Source organism: Lissotriton helveticus, chromosome 1_2 (assembly GCF_964261635.1).
Source record: "Lissotriton helveticus chromosome 1_2, aLisHel1.1, whole genome shotgun sequence".
Taxonomy (NCBI): domain Eukaryota; kingdom Metazoa; phylum Chordata; class Amphibia; order Caudata; family Salamandridae; genus Lissotriton; species Lissotriton helveticus.
In genome coordinates, this window is record NC_136058.1 from 275218193 (window position 1) to 275243107 (window position 24915).

The 24915-nt window shown below is 41.4% G+C and overlaps 1 long non-coding RNA gene across 1 annotated transcript in view; it reads left to right on the forward strand.

The window, feature by feature from the left end:
• The window catches only part of LOC144807848 (uncharacterized), a 150289-nt gene extending 148306 nt beyond the window's left edge, over positions 1-1983 (forward strand). The window contains exon 3 of the long non-coding RNA XR_013606473.1: positions 1602-1983. This is a non-coding gene — a long non-coding RNA (uncharacterized LOC144807848). The remainder of the gene's footprint in view (positions 1-1601) is intronic.
• Positions 1984-24915: the final 22932 nt, after the last annotated feature.

The following is a 24915-nucleotide window of genomic DNA, read 5'->3' on the forward strand; positions in this document are numbered from 1 at the left end:
GGCTTGGATTCGAATTGAAAATGAGGCTTGAAATTGGTAAACAACAGTGAATGTAAACGAGGCTCGTAACGCATGGAATACGCAAACGAGGTGTGAAGCGCTAGGCAAATCAAAACGCGGAATCCAAATATAACCGAACGTGGCCGCAAATTATTATTAACAGCTGAATTGAAAGCAATTGGCCAATTAAAACTAATGCATTATGGTATAAAAAGGTAGAATAACAGGTGTAGTGATTCGAGCCTTCTCCGTAGGAACAGAGGAACTATCGACAAACGCCGGTCGGGTGTGGAGACGCCGAGGTGAAAACGTGCAACCGGTAAGAAACCCTGTAGGCGACGGAGTCCCTCTCGTTTAGAACGAGTACACTTGTAGACTATGGGTAGCATGATTTTGAACTAATCTAGCCCCTTTGCTTCAAATTAATCCCACTTAGGTGACATAACATCGTTCCACGGCCTCGAGTATCCACCCCTTGAAGACGCATTAACTTGCGACACTAGGTGGGTTACGAGGTAACACTATAGTGTAATCTATACAATTGGCAAATAGTGCTGCGAGAAGATGTCCAATATATATTAATCTCTTCTAGATAATACTGAGCACAGAGAGCAACGGTTTTTAAGAAGTTGGCACCGCGGATGATTGGAAAGCCAAAAGACACCGACATTTTGATAAAAGTATTATTCTAAACAGGTAATCGAAATAGAACAGATTAACAAAACTGTTATACATAAACAGGATGTCAGTGAGGTAGTATAAAACATAGAATGCAATAACAAATGACAAAAACAGAAATATTCCTCTCTATAGATTTTGATTCTGCATAACCGCACAAGACCCTTTATGAGTAGCAGGAGAAGAAGCAATATAAAAGAAGAAACCAGATACTCAGGTAATAATAGGGTTCTAAAATAAAGAAAATGTATTTAAAGGAAAGAGAGTAAAGTTCTTCCTTACTAGGAATTCCCCCCCCCTGTTTTTTATAGTACATATTCTGAGAAAAACAATTAATCGTTTTTCAGATCAGCCCACAAGCTTATGATGTGGAGGTTGAACAACCAGAAGACCTCTGCCAAATAACATGAGATAAAGGTAATAAATAATACAGACTAAAATAATGAACCTCTAAGGGTATTAAGTGAACCAGGCCAGATGAAAAATACTGAACGAAAATGAAATTGTCTTATCTCCCATGGGCTCTTTAAGTAGAGGGGCTGTTTCACTGGCGGTATATAAATAAAAATTTCAAAAGCACACATAATAATACTGGACTTCCGAAAGTGGTGAGGCCAATAATGTGCCAAAAAATTTACATGTTATTTAAGATAAGGGACATTAAATATAACTAATAGAATTGATGCCTTTTCGAATATCCTGGACTGTATATTTGATGTGATGTGTAATGCGAGTCTAAATTACATCCCAGACAAAGCATTGGAATTCTGTAAATTCAGCGGTATACGGCAATCAATTGAGATAGAACCTAGCATGATGCACCCAATGAGACAAGCAATGAAAGTTAAAACAAATGTTTAAATCAAGTAATGTAAATGCACACATGCAGCAAAAGATACTGATTGCAGTATGTTTATCCACAGGATTTGTTAAATCACAAGGCAACCACCCAGTGCCGTTGAACAAGAGAGACCAAAAAAACAGTCTTGAAAAGGTGGAACAAAATTGAAATAAAAGCCATCGAAACGCGTCGACGCCACATAAACTGCACAATTGAGCAATCAAGCCTTTCCTGTATACCACAAGAATTTAATGTGTCCAGGATTGGTTGTTTGAAATTTGGACACTCGATGTGCTAAGTCTCAATGACAAATCATACTGTCTTTTGTTTGTCTCTCCCCCTTGTTGTGTTTTTTTAATTGATGAACTACATAACACTGTCTATTTTGTTTTAAAATTGGTATCTTATATTTATGACTGTCGTGTGATTTAGAACTGTGACAATTTTAGTTAGCACATATTGATTGAATGTAAAACTGTTTTTATTATGAAAAATGTTTTCATGTTGTTAACACAAAAATAAATTTGGTATAATTTTTATACATATATGTTTTGTCATATTTGTCCAACGTGAATGTCCAATATTAACATTTGGGCCTGATTCGCCAGTAATCTTGCCAAGGGAAACTCCTTTTTTTGTACTACTTAAGGTATCTCATTGATACAGACCATGATGATGAAGATTTGTGAGAGTTGCCAGTAGATTAACGAAACACCTCTAATTCCAATTTAACAACCCAAGATGGCTGGCCTGATGCACAGAGAGTGAAGAGGTTTCTTCATAGGTGTCTACAGCTGTTATAGTGAAAGGAAAAAGCCTTCTGGATGCTGTGGCTAAGGGCAGAATCAGATGTAAAAGAGTTTATTAATCGTGGGCAGTAACCTCCGCTCCGCTAGCGGAGATTTTCTATCTATGCATAACATTGAGAACACTGACTCCACCACGTAGCAGAGTTAGCTACTGCACCCACAACCCTTCAATAAAACAACTTTCCCTTTACATGCTAAAAAGCATATAACCAGTTCACAAAAGTGAGCTTTGAAATGTATATCAGTCAATGAGAGAGGTGATGATTTTGGGGTCCCCTCTAACCTAGGGGGAGGACCAAGCAGATGCCTTGAACACAAAGAGCATATCATGCTGAACAAATCGGTGGTGGTCCCATCCTCCTAGAACCAACCTACACAAAGTTATGAGCAAAAATACAATGCCAACCAACGGCCCAGCGAAGTATTATGGGGCGAGATTCTAGAGTGCAGTGAATATTATAGTATTAGCTCTCAGGTGAGCCCGAGAGCCGCTGCCGCTTGAGGAATGTTTTGATATTGGATACTATAATATTCACTGTTTTCTAGGGGGGGGGAGTTTAATTTAATTTCCCAAAAATATATAAAATTGAACTTACCTTTCCGATGGCCGGGTACTGCGACTTCTCTTCACTCCAGGAACAGCAGTGTTGTGATTGGTCAGGACACCAAAAACCCAGGGGCTTCTGGGGAGGCCATTTTCTCCATGTAGGCTGCATGGGCGGCCCCAGGGGGCTGACTAAACAGTCTTTGTGCACTCGGGAGTGGGCAGGCACACCACTCCTCCCCTGGCCTGCTCTCAGAGCAGCCCCACTCACCCACCGCCCGCAACTAAACATAAAATGGTAATAAAGGAAAGTTATTACCATTTTCTGTTCCTGCTTCTCCCACTGAGAGGAGCAGTGGGGCCACGCGTCTCCGCACTAGTGGAGGAGCCGCTCCTGCCCTTCTCCCCACTAGGTAACTCCCCTGTAGTGAATCATCTCGTAATCCACGCTCTTTTAGTGTAATATGAAGCTGGTATTACAGCGTTTTTTGTGCTGCTCTTGTCTCCTAGGGCAGCCTCACATCTGAGAGGCCATGCCCAACTTCCTATTTGGATTTTCCCTGTTAAACGAGAGGTCCTGTGTCAATTCTGTTCCAACTCCAACATACTAGCAGACTAGCCCCTACACCACTTTCAGTCCAAATTCTGCAACCAAGCTAGACGTTATTGCTCGGTGTTAGACCCAATTAATGCCTCAATTCATAAAAATTTAAAAAGTAGCTATGTACCAGTCTAATCTGGAATGGAAGGTAATTAATGGAAAATAATACAGTACAGATTACAAAATAATAGCTGTTGAAGATTGTCACTGTTTAAATTGCCATCTTTTTAAAAAGCATTTGCTGCTGTACTGTTTATGAAATAGAGCGTTAGAACCTGGTGGCCCACCTTAAAAGGCCCTCTTTCCAAGCCCACAGAACAATCTAACCATGAAAAAAAGAGGTGCACACAGTTTCCTCAGCATGTTTCCATATCTTCCACATGCTGAAGAAAAACCACCAGCCGCCTGCACTACGCAACGCCCTCTAAGTTGGTATCAACACCCAGCTCCAAAACAGGGTCCAGACAATACAGAACATGGCCGCCAGGCTTGTGCTCAACCTCCCAAGACGGACACACATGACCCGGACATCACAGCACTGCACTGGCCCTTGTCAGCAAATGCTGCCATTTCAAACTCCTAACCTACACTTGTGAAGCCCACCACAGCGAGGGCCCACCCTACCTCAACCAGAGAATTAGGTTTTGTCAGCCCACAAGACATCTTCGCTCCTCCTCCCTCCACCTCACCCACTCCCCTCAAATCATAGAAAGCAGAAGCAGCGGCCGATCCTTCTCCCACCTTTCCCACAAACCCCCGGAACGACCTCCCCCTACCTCTTCGATCAACACCAACACTAATGGAGTTCAGGAAGATAGTGAAATCCTAGCTCTTCAACAAATAGCTTGGAGCAGCAAAACATGTCCACCTCACCTCCCCCGCCCCCCAGCACCTGGAGACCCTCACAGGTGAGAAGTAGCGCTGTATCAATCCAGTTTGATTTGATTAATACAATGCCTGGCACGCAACATAATACTTGAAAAAAACTTTACACATTCCTCTTCATCTTCTTAATCATAAGATGTATTTCCTGAAGCAGATGACCCATGACGCTCGCCCAGTCAGACTGTTCCCAATAAGGAAGTGGAAGGGGCAGGAAGTTTAGAGATCAGAAGTACAGCAGGAGACCCATGCCAAAGTTATCCATCCCAGGGATGGAAGGAAAATGGTTTTGTATAGAATGTCTTGAGAGCTTCTGGGAAGATCTTTTGAATGGGGAAGGCATGAGGCATTGAGAATAGTAAGGATGGTAAGAGCGCATCCTCGGAGAAAGCTTTGATGAAGGACAATGGCAAGACATAATCTTCATAAGAAGTGGCTTTTTCGGGAGCTCAGATGGTTGGTGAGATCTGGACGAGATAAGGCAGACCATTCTAGCATTCTACGGAAAGGGGTTAATGTAAGAAATGAAGCAGGGTTGTTATCGTCAATGAGTTTTTAGATCTTCTGTATTTTTTACTGAAGAAGAGGATGATGGCACTGGACATTTCGGTGGAGTGAGCAATAGATGGGTCCAGCAGGGGCTTGATGCAGTGGTTGACTGTATTGAACAGTGTTATGTTTCTGTTGGTGGCTTTAGTGATGGTGCTGGTATAGTACTTTGCTTTGGCTGATGTGATGAACTGTGTGTTGCACGGAAGGGTTTCATTATCAAGCATTCCTCAGGAGATCTGTTTTTCTTCCATTATCTTTCCTGTCTGTGGGTGGATTGTTTATTGTCAGCAAGGTCTTTAGAGTACCAGGATGATCATTGTTTTAGTTTGCATTTGTGAGTTGTAATTAGGGTGGGGATGTTCACATAGGTTTCCCAAACAATGTTGCAGTTATTTAGAAAGGTGATGGATGTGGAGTTGATAGGATGAGAGAGGAACTCAAGTTTTATATGGTCTATGGAGAATTCTTTGTAGTCTTTCAAAAAAGAGAGTTTCCCATAAAACCAGAAAGGACTAGGTAATACAAGCAGTAAAACAAAAAGAAAATTCCTTTCTGTGTTTCTCGGTAAAACTATATTCGAGACCTTCTCAGACAGTTTAGATAGACAGCTATGCATATAAAATTTCCACAATCACACATAGAGATGCATATAATATCTTGATTTTATTTAAAAACAGACTTCTTGCCTAGAGTCACAGTTTTGTATACAAAAGTACATTAAGTTAAGCTTTCATTACAACAAATCACTATCTCCTTCCTTTGTAATCAGCACGTGTACCAAACGGTACTTACACTATTTGAATCTGACAACAAAGGCAGTATTTATACACAGTTATTATACAAATTTTTTAAAAACAAGTTTAAAAACATTGATTAAAAGAAAGGTCCTTATGTCGACGCGTTTCGGTGTGATTATATCAACACCTTCTTCAGGACAGATTAATGTGTAACAAACAGATCTTGAAATAAATGCATACAATTAATGATTATAATTTTATATGAGTTTTTTACACTTATCTAAACTGAGTGAGTGTACTGTCAAGGTCAAGAGAGTCTTACATTTAAGTGTTTATCCTTTCACTCTATTTAAAGTTGACCAATAGTAAACTTATGGTTCTTCTTCCCGTGGTTCAACAAGACATCCTCCTGTATTAAAAATGATATGAATTGGCCCTTAATATTGGCTCTGTATTAATCACTATTGCCTCACCCACTATTGATTCCACATCTAGTAGATGGCTCACTTACTTAAAAATGTAGCGATATTGTCATCTCACAATATATCACAATTGCAGGGCGGTACATTTCTTTCTCCTGCTCCTGTTAGATACTATTCTGAGATCCAGTGTTTGTTTTATAATTACACCTTTTTGGTGCTGCCTCTGTATCTTAGGGCACCGATAGTGATAGAATAGTTTTATCAATACTTTTGGTATCTTCCTTCCGTTTGACATATAAGTAAAATTACATCTGGATGGGTTCAACATTAACCATCAAACCTATTATGTTCACATATGACTGCGTTCTCTGTTGGTTAAACGGTCCTTTCTACGACCGGGTTATCCGGTGTTATTATATTTAACATAAGAATATCAAGAAATAACTTATCGTATGTTTATTTAAACGTCTTCAAAGTTATTATTGGACCTGGTTACCGGTCATATATTTTCTTATTAATTTAACGGTTATTCATGAGACCGGGTTGTTTAGTTTTTCTGTTATTCATGAAGCTATAAGGATGACACATCTTAAGTTTCTCCAAAGGACTGTAAGATTATGGCACCTGGTCCAAGGTCATATATACCAGTGCCCTTGAAAAAAAGTCGTACATCGATATGCACCCCCTTATTAAGGGATTTTCCATCGTTTCACAGGCCCTCACCCTTTGAAACAAACGTTTTTCCAAATTCCGCTCTGAGATCTAAATACCCTGAGCCCTACACTCGATTCCCATCCTACGAGCGTATGGTCTATTTCCTTACCTCACGCTTCCGAGGAACATCTACTTCTTTCCACTGGGTTGTTTGGTAGTATAACTGCGCTTGCTTTACTACCCCTATATATACCACACGCCTTATGTTTTAATTGAATAATTGGCATCAATCGGAATCCTGCTATCGGTTGATCGGCAATGCCCGTATGTAGTTCCACATTAGTAGTTTTTAGTCACGTTGCTTCCGCATCACGTGACTAAACAACCTTCAAGAGCGGCGCGTGATATTTCTACATTCATCATTACGCCCGCCATTGTTGTAGTTCCGAGCCTATTTGTTTACAGTACTCCCGCACCTCGAAAGTATTCAAAAAGGGAATGCAAAGGGTATATATATATACGGTTGAAAAAGCGACATTACGAGTTTACGCTCTCCATTCTATCATTATCATTCCTCTTCTTCCTGCAATAAATTAAAATATCGAACTCTCTACATCTATCCTTCAGATTAATACATTCGGTCAGATGCACAGATAATACAATCAGTCAAATGCACAGATAATTGATATCCTATAATGTTTGCCAATGTCCCCCTACCGTTTTTGTAAAAAACATATTTGTGCAGATTATACAATAATGTGTAGGGACAAGCCCTTTTCTCCATATGAGTTTTCTTTTTTTTTTAAAAACGTTCTCCATGGGCTGTATGCTCATAAACGGGTGTTCTACATTCATTATACATACATAGTGTGAACCCTTTGGCATAAGTAGATACAGTCTGGCAGTATGGCTTAAGTTAAAACAGTCTGGCAGTTTCTTTCTTCATGAGGCAATAATACATGAGCTTCATATTTTTGCTTATAAGATCTTATACATTGCGAAATAAGTATATCGTATGTCTACAATCAACAGAAACAATCATAAAGAACAAACATAAAGAACAAACAGTTCATAATATCTTTTTCTAACACATCACTGGGGATCAGCTAAGAATGATCATATATTGTACAGATGTCCTTACGCACAGACACTATTTCCATATACAGTTATCTCAGTCTATATTATCTGATCATTCTTTCCCACTCTTCCCTGCTGGTCAATCCAAGGTGATATGTTTTAAATTCAGACATGTAAAACTGCTCTCTTTGTTTACGTTTTTTCTCCATGTCACCACCTCTTTGTGATATTTTAATCTTTTCTAGAATTAACCACTTTAAATCTTCTACTCCATGATTGTTGGTTGTCCAATGTTCAACCAGGGGTGCATTCTTTTTATGATTTTTAAGGGCTGACCGATGTTCAGTCAATCGCAGGCCCAGTCGCGTCCCGTTTCTCCTATGTACCCCTTGGAGCACGGACAGACAATCAAATATATTACGTTTGCAGTCCTGCAATTTACATGCTCATTCATGTAATGTGTAATTCCGTTCAATTCTACACTCTCTGATTTTAAGATACTCTTACAATGGGTACAATTCCCACAGGGTAAATTCCCTTTTATCGTACTCCCATTTGTTATGCTCTTTTGGAAACCTTGTCTGGGTTCTCTATATGTTTGAATCAAATGGTTTCTGATCGTCTTGTTGTGCCTATATGCATAGGTGGGTTTCTTAAGAGGTATGGTGCCAGATTTATTCAGTATCGACCAATGTTTGTTGATCAGATTTTTTAGTTTAAAACTCATTCCATTATAATTAGACACCATTACTCTTATTCTTGGGTTCAAATAGGCTATCTCTATTAAAGTATTTAGCTCTTTTATATGCCTCTTTTATTAGTCTTTTAGGATAACCTCGTTGTGTCAATTTTAGTCTCAACGATTCTGCATGAATCTCAAAGCTTTGTCTATCGCTACAATTCCGTCTAATCCTCAAGAATTGGCTAAAAGGAACCCCGTCTTTCTGACATTTTGGGTGGTAGTTAGTATGGTGCAAAAGTGTATTTCTGTCAGATGGTTTGACATATAGATCCACACAAAGTTTACCATCATTTGCCATGATCTTTATGTCCAGAAAGTCAACTGCCACTTGACTTCTGCTTGCTCTAAATTTCAGGTTTGGATCACCGCAGTTCAACCACGCTAAAAAGCTATTTAGATCGTCTTCCTCTCCCTCCCAAATAAAGAACACATCGTCTATGAATCTAGACCATCGCTTTATGTTCTCATAGAAGGGGCTCATTTTCATTATAAATATGCTGCTCTTCGAATTTACCCACATAAAGGCAGGCTAGACTGGGAGCACATGTGGCTCCCATGATGGTGCCCTTTGTCTGGCAGTACCAGTCTTTCCTAAAAAAGAACAGATTGTTTTTTAAGATAATTTCAATGCCTTCAATGATGAAGGTGTTCACCACAGAGAGATCACCAACCTCATTGCTTAGGATATCCATCATCATTATGACAGTATCTTGCTGCGGTATATTTGTGTACAATGATTCTACATCTAAGCACACTAACCACTGACAGTTTCCATTAAAATTAACACCCTCTACTTTTGATATCATATCCGTCGTATCTTTAATGTAAGACGGTAATTGTTCTACTAGTGGGCGTATAAAATGGCCACATATTTGCTCAGGGGCTCTGTTAATGAGTCCATTCCTGAAACTATAGGCCGCATAGGAGGGTCATCCATGTTTTTATGTACCTTAGGTAGCCCATAAAGGGCCGGAACCCTCGGATGATCATTAATCAGGAATCTGTACTCTTCCTCACAAATAATACCGTCCTCTTTTGCATGGATCACTAGGTCCCTAATTGTCTTTTTAAGTTTATTCCACTCTTCACTGCAAGATTTTCTATAATGCAATTTGTTATATAAAGGTGCCAACATCCTCCTGTCATAGTCTGATGTATTTAGGACAACTATACTCCCCCCTTTATCTCCAGGTTTGATAGTAATCTCCTCACATCTAGATAAATTCATGAGTGCTTCCCTCTCTTTCTTGGATAGATGTTTTCTCTCCATATTTTCTCATCAAGTAGTTTTTCCAAGCCATTAGTTATTACTTTCTCAAAAATATCAATCTCCTGTCCAACAAGGCTTATGTTGGGAGTCCAAGTGGATGGGGGCTTGAGACCTGATTTGTTGTTGGATGTTCTACTCTCCTTATTCTCAAAGAATCTCTTGATCCTGATTTTTCTAAAAAGATCTCAGACATCTTTTTCTATTGTAAACCTACATCCTTGTGTACTAGGAGCAAATCCCAAACCCTTCTCTAAGACTGAGATCTCCTCACTTGTCAATGTTTTAACAGATACATTTATAATGGGGGCCTTTGAGTTGGTTGTCACTATTCCCAGTCCTTGTGACTGCGTGTTCTCATGTATGGACGCCTTATAGTGCCTTCCTTTTGGTGATTGCCTGCACGTCCCCTCCCCCGTCCCACGTGTCCTGTAGCCACGAGATTGTCTTCGCTGGCCTAAAAAAACAGGGTAATCCCGACTGCCCCCTGCTATTTCTTCTCTACAATCATTCCTATTAGTATTCTCTGAGTTTCTCTCTCCTTCCGAGTCCGTACTATTATAGGAGGTGTCAGAGAATGTTATATTTTTTTTAAAATATCTGTTCCTATTCTGTTGATAATTTCTGGCGTTATGATCAGAAGGGGCAGGTTGTTCGTAATAATTCTTCTGCAGGTATGGATAAACCCGTTCTGTTTGGAAATTGACTATATCTTTTCTCAATTTGTTGGATTTTTTATTTATGATATAGTCCTGATATCCACTAATGTCCCCCTGTATTTCTTTTAACTTGCGTTTGGCATCCTCTAAGGTAGTACTATCATTAAGTTGTTTTTCAAGGGTTTCTATTTCCTCCCTTTCAATTATAATGATTTCCTGTGCCGTTTCAATGATTAGTAACATCCAATCGCGACTGCATCGGTTCGCGATTAATATCCAATTCTCTTTGAATTTCTCATTTTTCACAAAGAGACCCGGCTCATTTCTAATTTGTAGCCCTTGAGGTATGATACCCTTCTTACAATACTGTATTAAAAATTCAGCATGTAGCTCAGTATGGATCATTTTTTTCTTTAGATTTCAGAGTTTATTCCACCTTTCATCATCACTCTTGGACAGGGTCATAGAATTTATCGTTTTAGAGGTACCTCCTATGATCTTTTTAAATTGATCTTCAGAGAAGCCAAAAGTGCGTAACATATCCATGTTTGTGCCCTATACCAACTCTCCAGTCACCGGGACTGTAATCAAACTTTCAAAAAAGAGAGTTTCCCATAAAACCAGAAAGGACTGGGTAATACAAGCAGTAAAACAAAAAGAAAATTCCTTTCTGTGTTTCTCGGTAAAACTATATTCGAGACCTTCTCAGACAGTTTAGATAGACAGCTATGCATATAAAATTTCCACAATCACACATAGAGATGCATATAATATCTTGATTTTATTTAAAAACAGACTTCTTGCTTAGAGTCACAGTTTTTTATACAAAAGTACTTTAAGTTAAGCTTTCATTACAACAAAGCACTATCTCCTTCCTTTGTAATGAGCACGTGTACCAAACGGTACTTACACTATTTGAATCTGACAACAAAGGCGGTATTTATGCACAGTTATTCTACAAATTGTAAAAACAAGTTTAAAAACATTGATTAAAAGAAAGGTCCTTATGTCGACGCGTTTCGGTGTCTTGTTCTGATTATATCAACACCTTCTTCAGGACAGATTAATGTGTAACAAACAGATCTGGAAATAAATGCATACAATTAATGATTATAATTTTATATGAGTTTTTTAGACTTATCTAAACTGAGTGAGTGTACTGTCACGGTCAAGAGAGTCTTACACTTAAGTGTTTATCCTTTCACTCTATTTAAAGTTGGACCAGGTCCCATAATCTTACAGTCCTTTGGAGAAACTTAAGATGTGTTATCCTTATAGCTTCATGAATAACAGAAAAACTAAACAACCCGGTCTCATAAATAACCCTTAAATTAAGAAGAAAATATATGACCGGTAACCAGGTCCAATAATAACTTTGAAGACGTTTAGATAAACATATGATAAGTTATTTCTTGATATTCTTATGTTAAATATAATAACACCGGATAACCCGGTCGTAGAAAGGACCGTTTAACCAACAGAGAACGCAGTCATATGTGAACATAATAGGTTTGATGGTTAATGTTTAACCCATCCAGATGTAATTTTACTTATATGTCAAACGGAATGAAGATACCAAAAGTATTGATAAAACTATTATATCACTATAGGTGCCCTAAGATACAGAGGCAGCACCAAAAAGACGCAGGTGTAATTATTAAAAAAAAACACCGGATCTCAGAAGAGTATCTAGCAGGAGCAGGAGAAAGAAATGTACCGCCCTGCAATGTGATATATTGTGAGATGACAACATCGCTACATTTTTAAGTAAGTGAGCCATCTACTAGATGTGGAATCAATAGTGGGTGAGGCAATAGTGATTAATACAGAGCCAATATTAAGGGCCAATTTATACCATTTTTAATACAGGAGGATGTCTTGTTGAACAAGACACCGAAACGTGTCGACATAAGGACCTTTCTTTTAATCAATGTTTTTAAACTTGTTTTTAAAATTTGTATAATAACTGTGTATAAATACCGCCTTTGTTGTCAGATTCAAATAGTGTAAGTACTGTTTGGTACACGTGCTGATTACAAAGGAAGGAGATAGTGATTTGTTGTAATGAAAGCTTAACTTAATGTACTTTTGTATAAAAAACTGTGACTCTAGGCAAAAAGTCTGTTTTTAAATAAAATAAAGATATTATATGCATCTCTATGTGTGATTGTGGAAATTTTATATGCATAGCTGTCTATCTAAACTGTCTGAGAAGGTCTCGAATATAGTTTTACCGAGAAACACAGAAAGGAATTTTCTTTTTGAATTCTTTGTAGTACCTGAAGGTTTGGTCTTCTCTTGTGTGTTGGCCGTGGCTTTTTTGGTAGTAAACAGAGCGGAACGATAGAGATGGCAACATGATCATTCCAATCCAGGGGTAAGGGTGGTTTGCATTTCATTGTTGGTGATGTTGAGAAGACAAGGTCAAGGATGTGGCCTTTAGAGTGTGCTGTTGGTGTGATTTACGGTACCATGTTGAGTAAATGGATGACGTTGAAGAGGGTGTTTCTTGTTTTGCTGTCTTGGAGTTTGAAGTCACTGAAGATGGTGGTGTGGGCATGTCAGGTGCATGAGGTGGTGAGGAGATCTGAGAATTCCCCAAAGAAGTCCTTGTTCTGCCAGGGAGATCTGCAGATTAGATGGAAGGGGGTGGTCAAGATGCAGAGAGAGTGAAATGGCATTCCAGCAGCTCCAAGGAGTTGAGTGTAACTTGCTTGTTTAGAGTGCAAGACCAGGACAACTTATAGATGACAGCAAGGCCTTCTCCCTTCTTATCTTCATGGTCCACATAATGGATGATGTAGCCTGTGGGAAGAAGAGGGTGAATCATGCCTCTGTGATACAAATGCTATCAAGCTTGAGATTGTTGATGAGGTATTTGATGATTGGTGTGTGGAGTACTGCAGTGTGATAGTGAAAGAGCATGAGTTTAATGTTTTTTTTCGGAGTGTATAGTAGTTAATTTGATGTACGAGATGTTGGGTCTGTGTTTTGGTCAGTATAACGTAATGGGGTGACCCAGTTGAGTGCAGAAACTGGGGATTCGTACATTAAGTAAATAGTTGCTCTGCCACCTATTAGCTTTAGAAAGCGTGAACAATTATTCGTAAAATTGGTCCCTCTATTAAGCTGGGACTAGCGTTGGAAAAAATGCGTCCAAAAAAATGACAATCATGTACTCCTGAATCAGTATATGATTTTATAGCAATTAAATGGAAGAAATGTACTCAAAACAAATATATGCACATACAGATATACACGTAGATATTTACACTTGATTTGGTGATGTGAATTGAAAACAAAGAATATATTTACATATCACAGCACAATATATACATAACGAAAAAACATATACTAAAGACACACATTTAAACACAGTGCGAAATATATAGAAAAGTGATTCAACCCAACTAACAAATAGTCTAGTTAGTCTGTATTGTTATGGCTGATCATTGACACTTATTGGCATACGTCCACGTTTCGACCTCTGGACAATAGAGCGTCAATGTTACGGGAGGGGCTTCTTCAGGACTATAGATAAGGACTGTGTGTGGCCTTAAATACGGTTCCAAATGGATACCAAAATGATGGTTTATGACAGCACTGCAACTTTTGAAAATCTAGAGATGGTTGACCTGATCCAAAGGTTTCACCAAATTCCTGCTGATGGATAAGTCACTGGCACTGTGTGCCCTCAAATTTCCGGTGTCTGGCACTCGATAGACTATTCCCTTCTACTTCATAACAATGTGGATGTATGTCGGGGACTGCCGCCTCCAGACACATCTAGCTTTGGGCATGAAGGCTTACAACTTGCCAATACGCTCAAGCCTTCTAAGCATCCGAATGTAAATCTGGAAGCTGACCGGGTGCCTCTAATCACTTTCCTTTTTATAAATTCCTATGTCATGAAGTAGAAGGGAATAGTCTATAGATACCTTTAGTGCCAGAATTGTAAAAATTAAATTAATTTAAAAAGAAATAAACACACTTACCTGTACTGCGGCGGTCTTGAGAGAACTGTGCATGTGCGCATTCGCAGTTCTTGCAAGATGTAAGTCTGACACAGGGGGCTTGCAGGAGAGAGATGGCGAGGAGGAGAAGGGCAGCCCGAGGACACCGCAGTACAGGTAATTGTGTTTATTTCTTTTAAAATTAATTTTAAAATATTTTTAATTAGGAGGAGTGGAGGCGGGAGCCTATTTAGCGGGGGTGGCTAACTCTGCTGCGCTGCTGAGCTAGAGCTTTGCCCTATAGTCTGTGTTCTCAGCGGAGCACGGAGTTGGCAAATCTCTATACACTCCGCTGGCGGAGCAGAGTCCTCTGCCCACCCTTATTTAAAAGTAAATACCTTAGGAGCTGGTTGCGTGCTTCAAACTTCACTTCTGTGGAATTTCTTCTTGCGAGCTGGAGTGTGGAGTCTCTATTACTCCCGCTGATGCTACGGTATCTTTAGCAACGTGCAGGAGGAGCTGCAGAGCTGGATTTATGTGGTCATGCAGTGCAGAAGCTATCTTGGGTGTGCAGACATCGGGAGTACTTTTACCTCCACTGTGCACATTGTTTACAAGTGTTGCTTTGCGTGTCCATTTTGGAGGCATATTTCAACATACAGCATGTTTGCAGTCGAGTGTTCACACATCAATGACAAGCAGTTGTACGCTACATGTGACCAGTCTAGCAGCGTCTCCAACAATACTACACATTTCCGCTTTAGTTGTCCAGCATTGCCTTTGTTGTCGGTAATTGGTTTATTCTGCCGATGCTGTGTCCCAGTAAGGAGCCCAAACTGTTAAGTGCAGCAGCTTTTTCCTACGGTCTGCTCACACTTATATTTGTCTTCTGGATCAGCACATTGCCAATAGTGTGTGCATACTATCTTAGCTGGTATATTTTTCCAGGTAAATAGTACAAACTGTTAAGTGTGGTAGTTTTTCCTATGGTCTGCTCACACTTACGTTAGTCGTGTGAGTCAGTGCATTGTCAATATTGTGTTGCATATTATCTTGGGTGGTATATTTTGAGATCTGTTTATTGGGGTTTAGTTTTCAATGTTGTTTACTAATTGACGTAATGTAATCTGACCCACCAGCCAAGTTTTTACAATATAGGGGCTTACCCCCCCATTACTTGGACAAGTTGGAACGAGGAATTTCTGGCTTACTTGAGGGCAATTGATGGTGAACATATGGGTGCAGAGTGGAAAAAAAGCATATGTTTGCACTGACTTGGTTCAGAAGGCCAAGTTATATTCAGTGTTATGCGGAAAGTCATGCCATCTGGCGGTCAAGAGGAATTGAATGCATACAAAGAAGCCATTTTAAGTATGGAGCGAAGATTTGAACCAACTACAAATATTACATTGAATTGATCCAAATTTTACACTGGAGTATAGGAGGGTGAATCATTTGATGATTTTTTTTACTGGTTTGAGTTCTTTGTGTATGCATTACATTTTTGGTATTATGTTAGCTGAAATGATTCGGGACCGGATTATTGTACATGTGAGGAACAAAAAGACTCAAGAGCAATTGTGGGTCACAAATTGGCAGAAGCAATTTCCACATCGCAAGCATTAAAACTAACCGTGGGCAGAGAACTCTGCTTCGCCAGTGGAGTGTGCGGAGTTGTGCCTACTCTGCGTATTGCAGAGAAAGCGGAGTAGTCACAACTCCGCAAAGTCAGTGGCAGAGCGTTATTGACCAGTCTCCGCCTCCATCCCCCCTCCCCTAGGAAGAATTCACAGTGATTTCACGATGATCTGCGCGCACGCCCACGCAAATGCATTCCTTGTGAGAAATGTGCGTGCGCACGCATGCACAGACCATTGTGAAACCGAGGAAGAGGAGGACGGCACCCCCGGGGACACCGCAGGCAAGGTAAGTGTTTATTTGTTTACCTTTATTTAATGTCATTCTTCCTAGGGGGGTGGAGGCGGGCGGCAGAGCGGAGCGGGGCAGAGAGGAGCGGAGTTTCCAAAGAGTTGGTCCCCAACTCCATGGACCTCCGCGTAGTGCCACTCCGCCAGTTCCGCCCAGGGTTATTTAAAACAATCTGAGAAGTAGATGTCTACTGTTAAGAATGCCATACATGCATGTAGATGATGTTGAAGAGGTGTGCGTAGTGAAATGTACTGATTAACACCGTCTTCAATCATTGCATGCAAGTTCTAGTGGACCTTGCACAAGCAATTTTAGGGATACCAGTATATTTGATTGATCTGACAAGTCTGTGTTTCTCACAGAATATCTGTGAGAAAATCTGTGTTTCTCACAGATGTGGTAGTAGAGCGCACATTGCCTAATATGTAGGGTGTCCTGCAATCAACTGGGAATGCAAAAAATGCGGACGAGTTGGTCATTTTGCAAATGTTTGCAGGGATGTAAGGAGGAGTGCAAGTCAAGCACGTGGGAAAGTATTGTTTACTGCTGAAATGTGTGCTGTTAAACCTGGATGTAATGTAATGTAATGCAGACTTATAAAGTGCACTATCACCCCACAGGTCTCCTGGCGCTAAGGTTACAGTAACTCCCCTACGTGCACGTATTTACCAAACGGATGTCTGTCCCGCATTACATAATAGGGAAGAGTCAGGTTTTAAGCTTCTTGCTAAATTGGAGGAATTCATCTGTTTGCCTACGTATGGGGGGGAGTTTGCTCCATAGACGAGCGGCCTCGCAGCTAAAAGCTGTACCTCCAAACCTAAAGGTTCTAATTCTGGGAATGCTAACCAGATGAGCTGAAGAGGATCGAAGACTTTTTAAGGGGGCATGCCAGACACATTTCTTCTGCAGTGGCACCGGTCCAAGTCCATGAAGAGCCTTGAAAACAATACAAAGTGATTTGAACTGCATTCTTTGTGCTATAAGAAGCCAGTGGAGCTCGTTAAGAGCAGCAGTGGCAGAAGCACTATGTGGCTTCTTTAGGGCCAGATTTGCGGCTAACGTCTGAATTCTTTGGAGTTTCATAGTCAGTAAGTTAGGTGCACCAAATAGCAGAGTAATACAATAGTCCAAATGGCTCAGAATAACACGTCTCACCACGAGACCCCTGGCTGTCAGGGTAGCATGGGGAGATTTTTCCGCAGTGCTTTAATAAGGGAGAAGTATGTTCCAACTGTTTTGTTTACATGATTTTCTAGACTCATTTTGTCGTCAAAAACTACCCCCAGGTTGCGCACTGCCACAGCGGGTATGGGGGGGGCTTGTCCGAAGGGGTGGCTAGAAATTAGCTGGAAGCGGACAAGGGGCTTTCTTGGCTGTGCAGTAAAGGATTTCTGTTTTTCCCCCCATTGAACTGCAGGGAATTGTCTGTAAGCCATCCGGTAGTCTTTGCATGCATTCTTGAAAGCCACTAAGTGATATAGACTGATTCCCCTCTAGAGACAGAATGAGTTGCGGGTCATCCGCATAGTTCACCCACTTGATATTGCAGGGTTTGATGATAGGAATTATCGGTCTCATATAGATATTAAAGAGGATCGGACTGATTGACAAACCTTGGGGGACACCATGCTGAATGGTACCAAGTTTTGATAGAAAAGGGGGGAGAGCCACTTCTTGCTGCCTGTTCTCAAGGTAGGACTGGAGCCATTTCAGAGTCTGGCCCTCCACCCCGATTTCCTCAAGCTGCCTCAATAGGATTTTATGATTGACTGTATTGAACGCATTAGACATGTCCAGTAGGATCAAGATAGCCGACTGACCCTTGTCTGTCAGCATTCTAAGCTTGTCAAGAACCATTACTAAAGTGGTCTCCGCACCGTGACCCGGGCGAAAATAAAATTGAACATCTTCAAGCCCCTGATTGGTTTCAAAGAATTGCGAAAGGGTTTTGCTTACCAGGCGTTCCAGAATTTTCACAGGATAAGGAAGAAGGGAAATAGGTTGTTAATTATTTGGACACTGAGGGTCGAATGTAGCTTATTTCAGCAGGGGTGACACAATTGCCTTTTTCCAACAGGTAGTGACTGTCCCACTGCTCAAGGATTGGCAGCAGAACTGACGAAGCTGTGGGAAGAGCTCCACGCAATATTCCCTCCAAACCCTATGAGGGAGGGAGGCCATAGGGGACCCAGATGCGATACTCATTGCAAGTTTATAGAATTCTTTCTCAGTAGGGGTTTCAAAATGATCTAGAGTTACTAGAGTTACTAGCTTGACCTCGCTTGACCCATCCTCTTTCTGACACACTGTGTAAGCAAAAAACTCTGTTTTTGCTTTAGTGATTTCCCTTTTATATTTGCCCAATGTTACCTTTAGAGCTAATTTATCCTCTTCATCGTAGCCCTTCCTCCATTTTCTTTCCGCTTGTTTACTGTGAGTGTGGATATGAGTGTGGAAAATTAGTTGTCAAGAGTAAAAAAAAAAAGTTTATTATGCATAGTTAATTAAAACCAGTGCAAAACATATTACAAAAAGTTCATAAAATATCATGATTTAAAACCGTTAAGAATAAGCATAAGATTGAAAAGTACAGTATGACTGTCCAAGCGCCTTTTTACATAGGATGGAACAGTGGATTTCCTTGCGTCCTTCTGTCCGTCTGCTTATTAGCCTGTATCTGTGATACTGATCCCCGGTTTTAGCAGTCTTGGAATTCTTTGCTCGACCGTTGCGAGAAATTTGACGTATCTGCAATTTAATTTAGTGTTTGATGGATTCAGGCAGGCGAGCACCGCTTGCCTTCTGGTGCTGATCCCTTTTTGCTTAAACTGATCTTTAAGGAGCAATTGGCGTGCAAGTTGTAGTTCTTCACAGAGACAGGTGACATCGAGAATGTCACCCTTCTTTGAGTTGCAAAGCAGGCAGGCCTCGTTGCCCTCTGTCCTAAGCCATGGTTGAAGATACTCTGTACTTGGCAGAATCCTTAGTCTGTATTTCAGGAACTTCCTTTTTATGGCTTTTGGGTAACCCTGGTTAAAGTATATTTGTGGTGTCAAAGATTTATACGAGTTGAGGGTCATCCATGCATGAGATCTTTTGGAAAAAAGAGCCTTGTCCTCTAGTAAGGAAAGTGATTTAAAATTTTTCCGACTAGTTTTTTGAAAGTGCTGTGCCCAAGTTGCATGTCCCAAAGCACAGAGTGTTTAGTCGCTTCCAACGCTGCCTGCAAGTAAGTTCTTGCCTGGGAGGCGTCCCTGCCTTGTATATATTGCCATAGCAGAGAGTTTAATGTGTCTGTAGTGGCGGTTCTGAGTTTATGCCAGCAAACGATATATGCTCCGTGCCTGGCTAGATCTTGCTTTTGCAGGCCGAACTCCAATCTTATTTGAGCTGGGGAAGTATGGAGCGGAAGCGAGAACATTGTTCTGTAAGCTTTGACCTGTATGTTTCCAAGTTTTTGGAGTCTCTTCCCCGCAAGGCCTCGCTGCCATAGGTGATCGAGGGGAGTAGCTTCGCCTGAATGACTTTCAGATAGGGGGTCAGGGTTTGTCCCATCAAATGGGGAGCTAGATTTTTCATCATCACAGCGATCAGTGCTCCTCTCCTTCTTGTTTCCTGCTTCTGCTGCGCAAATGTGCCTTCTCTATCAAAGATGACTCCCAGGTATTTATACTCACAAGCTGGCTCAATCTTTAAACCACCAAAAGACCAGTTCTTCTGTTGTTTTTTGTTGATATTGATTGACATCGTGCGAGTCTTACTGAGGTTTATTTTTAGGGTGTTTTCTATTGCGTATTTGTACATTTCCGTCAGAAGACGTTGGAGACCAATATAGGTGTGGCTGAGTAGCACAACGTGATCTGCGTACAGAAGGTTGCTCAGAATTTTCCCTCCCATCCTCGGGGAGTGGGAGTTGCAGGCATCGAGTAGTCTCGGTAAATCCGCCATAAAGAGGTTGAACAATATTGGAGCAAGCACGCACCCTTGTTTAAGTCCTTTGGTGGTACGAACTTTTGAGGACAGGTGGGTGCCGCTTCCTAGTTTCACCTGCACCCAGGTGTCAGTGTGAAGAAGCTTCAGCATGTTTAGAGTCGGCTGCGGTATGCCCCATTGTGCCAGTTCCCCCCATAAACTGCCTCTCTCGATGTTATCGAATGCAGCACTGAAATCAATATAACACAAATGCAGCGGGAGCTTTTTGGTTTTTGCTGCGTCAATAATTAATGAGATGGCAAGGATATTTGTTGCTGTACCGGTCTTTTTCCGAAAGCCGGTCTGGTTCAGCGGTATGATCAGATTTGACTCAGCCCAAAGTGCGATCTCCTCTAGAATGGTACCCGCGAAATATTTCGCCTCGTTGTCAAGGAGGGCTACTAAACGATAGTTGTTTGGGTCCATCTTGTCTCCTTTTTTGTAAATAGGGACGATCTTCGACCCCCTCCAGGATTCAGTGATTCTGTTTAGTAGCCTGATTTCCGTGAATAGGGTTTGCATGATGTCCGCCCACTCTGGGTTTTTTGCTATAAAAGGGGCTGGTGGGATACCGTTTGGTCCCGGGGGGCCTTCTTTCCTGCCTTTGGCTATCTGCTTTTTGATAAAGGCTATCTGCTGGGTTCTAGAGGTATCTTGGCAGTTGGTAATTGTGCCTTGAGAGGCCTGACCCAATGTCTCAGACGTATACGTTTCACAATTTGACTCTGTGCTCTTATTGATCCTTTTTTACGCTCCTGCGTACTCTATATGGTCATTGAAGTGACTGGAAAGGTATTTGATCCAAATCTCTTCCATGATATGAGATCCTAATTCTTTGTGCTGTGGGCGCTTGATCTCATTCACTGATTGCCAGAAGCGGGCACTGTTGTTAGTTTTTATATCGTATAGTAGTTTTGCCCAGACCTCATTTTCAACGTCTTTTTTGGTATTCCTTTTTGTTCGATTAAGCACAGCCCTTTGATGTTTCAGCTCTGCTCGTAGGCTGATATTGTTGGGGGCTAATCTCAGCTTCCGTGATGTCAGATTTACTGATCTTTTCAGTTTTTTTAGTTGTACTCTCTGTTCTTTCTTTAGATTGTTTTTGCTGCACTCTTTGTGAGGATTAACTTTTGGGGCAACATTGACTGCAAGTTCTTTTAGTAGTGTTCCCATATAGTACTCCCAATAGATAGTGCGCCCGGCAGCAGTTGATTTTTGGATGTTGAAGAGTTGGAGTGCAGCTTCAGCCAGAATGGTCGAGTTAACTGGTGTACATTTGATCCTTTTTTGATTCATGGAGTAGGTCAATCCCAGCGTTGTGTCTGGCCTGGTTACGGTTGGCGTCTTTGATATTATATGGCATTCCTGGGGGCGATGATCACTTTCACCCTTATCTCCCATTCTAAACCCCTAAATGTATGGGAATAACACAAGACTAGCAAAAGTGTAGTCCAGGATGGAGCTTGCTGTGATCGAGTAGAAGGATTCTACTGGAGGAGAGTCTGTCAAAAATCTTCCGTTCAATGCCCGAAGGTTTTGATTTTCTAGATCATAGAGAAAGCAGTTGTTTTGATATTTTCTTCCTATTTGGTGGGGCGTTTTGCATTGTTATAGTATAAATTCTGTTTAGAGCCAGTGCCTCTTCTCCTTCTGACGAGCCAAGTAGATCTTGATTTAGGTCCCCTGTCAGAAGGAAGAGTGGCTTTTCCATCTGGGTGACATACTCGGCCAATTGATTGGTAATTTTGGAGGAATCTTTAGCTCTGTTTTTAGGATGGATGTATGAGTTGATTATGCATACCTCTTCTTCTTTATTCCCAAGGGATGTATGACACTACAACGCATGCTTTTACCACGCACGCTGTTACAACGCAGTTTTTACAATGCATGCTGTTACAACGCATAGCGCTTTGGGGTGCTGGATAGTGAATAGTTTAATTTACTATTCCAACTCCAGTCCCCTTGGATAGTAGGGAAGGTGTTGGATAGTAAATTAAATCTATTCCCTATCCTAGAGCGCCCCCCAGTGCAATGCGTTGTAATGGTTTAAACATGAACATGAACATAACATATGTAAGGTATAAGCATTCAATGAGTGACATTGTAAGCGGAACATGGGTGAGTTGCCGAGCTTCTTTGGTTATGGGATTCACTGCAGTCACATAGTTCAGGGGTTGCTTGCTGACCCCGGTTATCCACCGCCAAGGGAGCGGACCAGGAACACGGATTTGAGTTGCCTTTTGAATTCCACAAAAGAAGGAATAGTTCTGATGTGCGGGGATGGAGTTCCAGATTTTGGGGGCGTTTCCAGTGAAGGAGCAGTCCGCTGTTCTTTTCTTTCTGGTTTTGGGTAGGATGAGCAGGAGGAGTTAGAGCTTCTCAGATTCCTGGCTTGGCCTGCTTTTTTGAGTTTATTTGCCAGGTATCCGGGTTTGCTGGTATGGAGGGCTTTGTGGGTTAGGCAGGCCGTTCTGAGGTTACTACGCATTTCTACTGGGAGCCATTTGAGTTCCTTGAGTGCTGGGGAGATGTGATCCGATTTTTTGATGCAGGTAATCATTCTAGCTGCAGCATGTAGTGTTGTTTTGATCGGTGCCAAGTTCGATTTCGGGATGCCTGTTAGAATTGCGTTCCCATAGTCTAGTCTTGACAGTACCAGAGATTGAGTGGCCAGTTTGAAATCCTTGTTAGGAATGTAGGGTTTGATCTTGTTCAACAGTCTGAGGTTAAAGAAAGCACCTTTGGCTGCATTCTTGATGTGTTTTACCATGTTTAGTTTGGGGTCTATGATGATGCCAAGAGATTTAACAGAGTCGGCTAGAGTAAGATTTCCTTTAAGCACATCGATTGCTTTTAGCCATTCAGTGATTTGAGGGTTGTCTTTCTTGTTCGAGATGAGGAGTGTCTCAGTTTTGTCTGGATTCAGTTTCAAGTGATTGTTTGTCAGCCATTGTTGAAAATCTTTCAGGATATAATTTAGTCTATGTATGTCAGTGAGAGACGAAGTTTCCAGATAGATTTGTGTATCGTCCGCGTAGAGGTGAAAGCGGATGTTGGCTTTTCTGAGTAGCTTGGAGAGTGGTTCCAAATAGATGTTAAAAAGCTGAGGCAAGAGCACCGAACCTTGGGGGACGCCCTTATTGACCTGTTGGATTTCGGAGGTGAAATTCTTGATTTTTATTATTTGTGTTCGGTTGTGTATGAATGAGGAGAACAATTTGAGAACTACTTCGCCGAGGCCAGCTCTTTCTTGAAGAGCCTTGGTGAGGAGTTTGTGATCCACCGTATCGAATGCTGAAGAAAGGTCAAGGAGAATGAGGAGGCAGCATTTGTCTGAATCCAGAGATCCGTGGATATCATCTATGATGTTCAGCATCGCTGTTTCTGTGCTGCATCCTTGTCTGAAGCCAGACTGGAGGGGGTCTAGGAGATTGATGTTGTCCAGATGATGAGTCAGTTGCAGGAGTACACAGCGTTCCAATGTTTTGGCTAGTAGAGGGAGGTTAGATATTGGTCTGAAGGTGCAGGTCTGTTGAGTCAAGACCTGGTTTTTTCAACAGGGGGGTAACTTGCCCAATTTTTAGGCAGTCAGGGACCACTCTGTTTTTTTAGGGAGCTGTTGATGATGTTGCCCCATATAGGTGCAAGAGAGTGTTTCATTTTCATGATTAGTGAGGGAGGGATGGGGTCAGAGATATGAGCTGATGGTTTGGAGGACGAGATCAGCGAGATTATCTCTGCGTCTGGGACGGGGCGGAAGCTGAGCCAGGGGGTGCTCAAAGAGCCGGGAGAGAGGAGCAGCCGAACTGGTCTTCTTGGGGTGTGAATTGTTGGGGTCAAGTGAAAGTTCAATTTTTGTGATCTTTTCGTTGAAGAAGCGGCCGAAATTGTCGCAAAGATCTTTAGACGCTAGCACAGAAGAAGACAGTGGTTTGGACGTTTGTTGCCTGATGATGCTGTAAAGTTCCTTCGGTCTATATTTGGCTGTGTCCAGTGCCTCGCGGAAGAAGCTGGATTTTTTGTTTTTGATGTGGTTGTTGTATTTCCTTCGGGCTGCTTTCAGTTGATCACGAAGGATGGCCGTTGGGTTGTTTCTCCACTTTCTTTCCTTGGCTCTTAGAGTTCTCCTTTCTGCGTTGAGGTCAGCGTTGAACCACGTTCTGGAAGGGATAACTCTGCTTCTTTTGAGCTTTAGTGGCGCAAGTTTGTCGAGTATGGACACTAGCTCGGAGTTGTAGCAGTCGATGAGCTCATTGGTGGAAAGGTGCGCTTTGTTGGCCGGAAGAAGAGAGCTTAACTGATCATCCAGGATATCCAGGGGTATTTGAGAGAGGTTTATTATCCATTTGGAGGGGTCTTGGGGGGGTTTATGTGAGGGTGATTGATATGAAAGAGGATCATGTGGTGGTCTGACCAGTCGACGGGAAGAATGTGATTGATCGTGATTGATTTCTTTTGTGAGATGATAGCATACAGTGTGGCTCCTTTGTAATGAGTCTCCTCGGTGCAATGTTGTTGCAGGTTGTTATCATGAAGGAGGCTGGATAGCGATTGGATTAGGGGATTGTGTGTCTCATTCCAGCGAAGATTCAG